At 49.3% G+C, this 7,091-nt stretch overlaps 1 pseudogene; it reads right to left on the reverse strand.

Moving 5' to 3' along the window:
• LOC111521267 overlaps positions 1-4,996 on the reverse strand; it is a 14,173-nt pseudogene extending 9,177 nt beyond the window's left edge.
• Positions 4,997-7,091: the final 2,095 nt, after the last annotated feature.

Genomic DNA, 7,091 nt, shown 5'->3' on the forward strand with positions numbered 1-7,091 from the left:
TTTTTTTTTTTTTTTTTTTTTTTTTTTTGAGACGGAGTCTCGCTCTGCCGCCCAGGCTGGAGTGCAGTGGCCGGATCTCAGCTCACTGCAAGCTCCGCCTCCCGGGTTTACGCCATTCTCCTGGCTCAGCCTCCGGAGTAGCTGGGACTACAGGCGCCCGCCACCTCGCCCGGCTAGTTTTTTTTGTATTTTTTAGTAGAGACGGGGTTTCACTGTGTTAGCCAGGATGGTCTCGATCTCCTGACCTCGTGATCTGCCCGTCTCGGCCTCCCAAAGTGCTGGGATTACAGGCTTGAGCCACCGCGCCTGGCCCAACCTCCCCTTTCTCCCCCTTCCTGGTGCCTGCAACCTGCCTGACATCATCCTCTCCCAACCAGGCTGAATTGTTTGATTCTGTTTTCACTGTGGGGGTGACCATTATAGCATGATCTTAACTCATTCATTTATTTGTTGGCTTTTAATTTAAATCATACAATTTATGCAGGTAGAAAATCCAAGCAGTGCAGAAAGACATTAAATGAAAGGCCTGCAGTAGATAATATTTGGAGCAGCCAATGAGGCCTCTTTGTCACCAGCATCAAACCCCTGTGTAACCATTATCCTGCCCCACCACTCAGGCCTCAGTGACAGCTCTCCCTAGTCATAGCCCTAAATTGGGGGTAGGTATGAACAATAGACAATATAAGTCAGCTGCATTTCTGAATGGATTTTCAAACCTCTAACAAAAGCGAACTTCTGAAAGCCAAAACACGATTCTAGATAGCAAGAGTCAGGCCATAGAGGAGAGAACAATTTTTTGAATTTCAAAGGTTTGACTTTCAACACCACAGCCAACGTTTCCATGATACAGATCATAGAGGTGACTGCCTAAGGCTGAGTCCAGAGACGAGACAATAATCCAGGGCTAGCCTCACTGCATTGCAGAATGAGATCCAGTTCCACTGGGGAGAGATACAGGAGGATCAGAAAGTGAGTCACTGGCGTGGTTCATTGTAAAAGGGATCAGAGCTCTGCCCACTGACAGGGTCGAACTTCTGGGAACAAGGATGATTGAATGTGCATGGGGTTGGGCGTTGAACAGAACAGAAAGGGTTGTGCTTTGCTTCTCAGGTGAAGGGCAGGCAAAAGACATCAGGGAGACGCCCTTGCAGCAGCAGGCACCAGTGACAGAAGGCAGGGATGACAGCTGGTGTGTGGGCAAAGGGAGCCGAAGAAAAACTCTGTATCTCCCATCACCCCAAAGAGCAGCAAGAGAGTTATCTAAAGATTCCTGCATCCTCAGAGGTTTGTGTAAGAGGTAAGGTTGAGCCAGCAGACACAGAGGCATGGTACATGGGGCAGGGGGGATGCAGGGTGACCTGTGCTACCAGGAGCCTGCAGAACAGAAAGAAGTGTGGACAGCTCAGGGGAGGAAGAGAGAGAAGGAGAAGCAGACCACTGTGAGGAGAAAGCCCCACTCCAAAGAGATACATCATCCCCAAGAAAAGCAGGGAGAAAAGGGAAGGGAAAGAATCCAGAATCGATGGAGGCCAAAAAGGACAGAAAATCTAGCAGTGACTGGTGATTCAGAGTCGGCCAGGTGGTTTTCTGCTGTTGGTGATAACGTGGCCACCAGAGCAATGCCAGGGTCTGGTAGAGAGAATTAAGTAAAATTCCCGTGTGAGCCCTGGGGCTGTGGAACACCTTGTCTGCTCCTTGGGAACCTCCTTCCCTCCACCCACCTCCCAGCACCAGGAGCTGAGATTACATCAGCGGAGGGGCAGCTGTGGTTCCCCGTCCTGGGCTCTGTCCATAAGGTGGGACAGACATCTGGACTAGTGATGGTCAGGGGATGGGAGCACAGAGGAAGGAGTCCAGAGTTACAGAAGGACTTAGAACTGCAGGAAGTTCATTTTTGTACAGGGAATGGAGCAGCCTACCCCGAAAGAAGTCATTTTGTTTTATTTTGTTTGGAACAGCGTCTTGCTGGGTCATCCAGGCTGGAGTGCAATGGCCCAGTCTTAGCTTACTGCAACCTCCACCTACAGAGTTCAAGCGATCCTCCCACCTCAGCCTCCCAAGTAGCTGGGACTACAGTCATGAGCCACCACACCTGGCTAGTTTTTATATTTTTTGTAGAGATGGAGTTTCGCCATATTGCCCAGGTTGGTCTCGAACTCTTGGGCCCAAGCAATTTGCCCACTCGACCTCCCAAGGTGCTGGAAGTACAGACGTGAGCCACTGTGCCTGGGCGTGAAAGAAGTAATGTTTCAACTGAGATCTGAAGGATGAAGAGATTTTTACCTTTTTAAACATTTAATTGCATTATTTATCTATTTATTTATTTTAAGTAGAAATAGAGATGGGGGTCTCACTATGTTACCCAGGCTGGTCTTGAGCTTAACTGATCTTTCCACCTCAGCTCCCCAAAGTGCTGGGATTACAGGCATAAGCCACCATGCCTGGCCATTTAATTCTTTTATTTTATTTACTTATTTTTTTGAGACGGAATCTCGCTCTGTCGCCTGCCCAGGCTAGAGTGCAATGGCACAATCTCTGCTTGCTGCAACCTCCGCCTCTCGGTTTCAAGCTATGCTTCTGCCTCTGCCTCCTGAGTAGCTTGAGATGACAGGCATGCGCCACCATGCCCAGCTAATTTTTTAATTTTTAGTAGAGATGGGGTTTCACCATGTTGGTCAGCCTGGTCTCGAACTCCAGACCTCGTGATCTGCCCACCTCAGCCTCCCAGAGTTCTGGGATTACAGGAGTGAGCCACCACGCCCAGCCCTTTTATTTTTTAAGTTGGCAAATAATTATTTATGTATTTGTGAGGTACAGTGTGATGTTTTAATATATGTGTAATTATGGGATGATTAAATAAAGCTAATTAACATACCCATCACCTCAGATACATTTTTTTGTGTATGGTGCAAATATCTAAAATCTATTCTCTTAGCAGTTTTGAAATTTACATCATTGTTACTAACTTTAGTCACCATGCTACATAATCAATCTGGAAAGCTTATTCCTCCTGTCTAACTGGAACCTTGTACCCTTTGACGTGTGTCTCCCACTCTCACTCCCTTGCTTGCCTGCTTGCCCCTAGCCTCTGGTAACCACCATTCTACTCTCGATTTCTATGAATTTGACTTTTCTTTTTTTTAGATAGAGTCTCACTCTGTTGGCCAGAGGCTGGAGCGCACTGGCGCGATCTCAGCTCACTACAACCTCCGCCTCCCAGATTCAAGCAATTCTTCTGCCTCAGCCTCCCGAGTAGCTGGGACTACAGGCACGCGCCACCACACCCGGCTAATTTTCATATTTTTGGTAGAGACGGGGTCTCACCATGTTGGCCTGGCTGGTCTTGAACTCCTGACCTCGTGTTCTGCCCACCTAAGCCTCCCAAAGTGCTGGGATTACAGGCTTGAGCCACCACACTGGGCCGAATTTGACTTTTCTAGATTCCACATATAAGTAAGATCATGAGGTGTTTGTCTTTCTGTGCCTGGCTCATTTGAAGGATGAGTAGATTCTAAACCAGGGGAAGATGGGACTACCAAGATGATCATGAAAGCCAGTGGACCAGCATACAGGTCAGGGACAGAGGGGCAAACTCGGACCATGAAGGCAAAGCCAAGCAGACCGTGCCAGCCACAGGAAGATGGTGCAGTCACCTGAAATGTGTCCCATCATCTGAGCTGTCCCTCATTCCCAAGCTCCCACATGTTCACGGAGGCCCATCCTGACATATATGCTGCCTTTGAAGGTCTGGACAAATACCTGAGACACACGTGGGCAGTGTTGACTTCTCTCCACCCCAGATGTAGGTGCTCCTAGGCTGGGAACCTCATCAGCTCTTCCTGGAGTGGACGGCAATCAGGTGGGGATTCTCCAGCTGGTGGAGTGTTCTCAGCCTCGGGCCAAAACGCCTAAAAGTGGGATGGCCGGTGGCAGCCGTCTTTGGGCTCTAACCAGCTCCTGGGGCAGCAGGTTCCCATGGAGCCTAATGGACAGAGGTCAGGATCCCGTAGGGGAGGGCAACATGGCAGGATGAAAGCTGGGCATGGAGCCCTTCTTACTGAGGCTCTCGAGGGCAGCCATGTTACAGATCAGGACATTGCAGGTCAGTCACCAGCTGCGGGACTTGGGGGAACATGGTCATCCATCCTAGGGACATACACAGATGGGCAGTGGGGGACAGCAAAAGTCCCAGGAGGTCAGACACCCCTAATCCCTTCAACAGTGCCCTGGCCTGGCCCTAGCAGCTCTCAAACCCTCCACACACAACATCGCAGGGTGGTCTCAAACCTGCTGAGTTCCTGTGCCTGCTTCTCCAGCTTGTTCTCCACACTGTACCATGTAGTGTCACTCACATTGCAGGCTGGAGGGGAGGGTGGCTCAGCACTCGCAAGGTTGCTCCCACCCCTGCCTTTGTCCCGAGAGCCCACCAGACACTTCCAGCCACACTCCTTGGGGGTCTCTCACCTGCCTGCTGTTCCCGATCATGTTTCTGCACCTTGACTTCCAGAGTAGTCAACCTTTTTTCGCAAGCTTCCACCTGAAAGATAGGGGAACTCAGTAGCCAAGAGTCAGTTCCCCCCACTCCCCACCAGCCTCACTCCAAGCCAGGCTCACCCTGGGAATTCAGTGGCAGAACCTCACCCACATTGCTTGACGTGAAAGGGCTGAAAAGTTTTCAGGGCCTGCAGGTCCATCTATGTGGAGAACCTGATCAGGTGGGAATGTGTTTGGGGTGATCAGAGCTGAGACTCATCAGGTGGCTTCTGTGCCAGCACTGAGCAGGGCACTCACACACAGTGTCTCCTTCAGTCCTCACAGTCACCCAGTGGGGCAGGCACTATCATAGTCCTGATGTTATAGAGGATGAAACTAAGGCTCAGAAAGGTAACATGATCTGTCCATATTGTACAACTAGTAAGAAAGAGCTGGGATTCAAGGCTCTGGTGTGTTTGACTACAAAACACCTAGTGCCTCCTCATGGATCCATCACCGTCATCATCACAGTCCAACACTGCCCTCATGTCTGTCCCACAGGTGCCACACAACTGACCCAAAGCTGCCCTCGTCACTGTCCCCAAACACTCTGCCATAATTGCCTATATTAGTTCATTCTTGAACTGCTATAAAGAAATACCTGAGACTGGGCAATTTATGAAGAAAAGAGGTTTAATTGGCTCATGGTTCTGCAGGCTGTACAGGAAGCATGGTGGCACCTGCTTAGCTTCTGGGAGGCCTCAGGAAACTCACAATCATGGCAGAAGGCAAAGGGTAACAAGGCATCTTACATGGCTGAAGCAGGAGAAAGAAACTGGGGGGAGGTACTGGCCAGGCGCAATGGCTCACGCCTGTAATCCCAGCACTTTGGGAGGCCGACGCAGGTGGATCTCGAGATCAGGAGTTCCAGACCAGCCTGGCCAACATGGTGAAACCTTGTCTCTACTAAAGATACAAAAAAATTAGCTGGGCACGGTGGTGAGCACCTGTAATCCCAGCTACTTGGGAGGCTGAGGCAGGAGAGTCGCTTGAACCTTGGAGGCAAAGGTTGCAGTCAGCCAAGATCACACCATTGCACTCCAGCCTGGGTAACAGGACAAGACTCTGTCTTGAAAAAAAGAAAAAAGAAAAAGAAAAAGTAGGGGGAAGTACTACACACTTTTATACAGAAAAGAGGTTTAATTGGTTCACACACTATCATGACAGCAGCACCAAGGAGAATGGTGTTAAACCATGAGAAACTGCCTCCATGATCCAATCACCTCCCACTAGGCCCCACCTCCAACACTGGGAATTACAATCGAATATGAGATTTGGGTGGGGACATAGATCCAAACCATATTATTCCACCCGTGGCCCCTACCAATCTCATGTCCTTCTCACATTTCAAAATATAAGCATGCTTTCCCAATAGTCCTCCAAAGTCTTAACTCATTCCAATACTAACTCAAAGTCTACAGCCCAAAATCTCATCTGAGACAAGGTTAGTACCTTCCACCTGTGAGCCTGCAAAAATCAAAAACAAGTCAGTTATTCCCAAGATACAATGGGATATATGCATTGGATAAATATTCCCATTCCAAAAGGGAGAAATCAGCCAAAATAAAGGGGCTATAGGATGCACGCAAATCTGAAACCCAGCAGGGCACTCATTAAATCTTAAAGCTTCACAGTAATCTCCTTTGACTCCATGCCTCACATCCAGGGCACACTGCTGTGAGGGGTGGCCTCCCAAGGTCTTGGGCAGTTCCGCCCCTGTGGCTTTGCAGGGTTCAGCCCCTGCAACCACTCTCATGGGCTGGTGTTGAGTGCCTGTAGCTTTTCCAGGCACAGGGTGCAAGCTGCTAGTGGATCTACCATTCTGGAGTCTGGAGGATGGTAGCCCTCTTCTCACAGTTCTACTAGGCAGTGGCCCAGTGGGGACTTTGTGTGGGGGTTTCAGCCCCACTTTTCCCCTCCACACTGCCCTAGGAGAAGTTCTCTATAAGGGCTCCACCCCTGCAGCAGGCTTCCACCGGAACATCCAAGGTTTTCCATATATTCTCTGAAATCTAGGTAGAGACTCCCAAGCTTCAACTCTTGTATTCTGTGCACCTGAAAGCTTAACACCACATGGAAGCCACCAAGACTTATGACTTGCACCCTCTGAAGCAGTAGCCCAAGCTGTACCTGGGCCCCTTTTACCCACATCTGGAGCTAGATGCAGAGACCAGAGTCTCAAGGCAGTAGGGCCCTGGGCCTGGACCAGGAAACCATTCTTCCCTCCTAGGCCTCCAGGCCTGTGATAGGATGGGCTGCCATGAAGGTCTCTAAAATGCCTTTGAGGTTTTTTTTTACCATTGTCTTCACTATTAGCACTTGCCTTCCTTTCAGTTATGCAAATTTCTGTGACCTGCTTGAATTCCTCCCCTGAAAATGGGCTTTTCTTTTCTACAATGTGGCAGAGCTACAAATTTTCCAAACTTTTATGCTCTGCTTCCCTTTTAAATGTAAGTGCTAGTTTTAGGTCATTTCTTTGCTCATGCACATGAATAAGCACCCAGGCCACATCTTCAACACTGCTGCTTAGAAATTTCTTCTACCAGATACCTTAAATC

The sequence above is a fragment of the Piliocolobus tephrosceles genome, chromosome 16 (assembly GCF_002776525.5).
Source record: "Piliocolobus tephrosceles isolate RC106 chromosome 16, ASM277652v3, whole genome shotgun sequence".
In the NCBI taxonomy this organism is placed as follows: Eukaryota; Metazoa; Chordata; class Mammalia; order Primates; family Cercopithecidae; genus Piliocolobus; species Piliocolobus tephrosceles.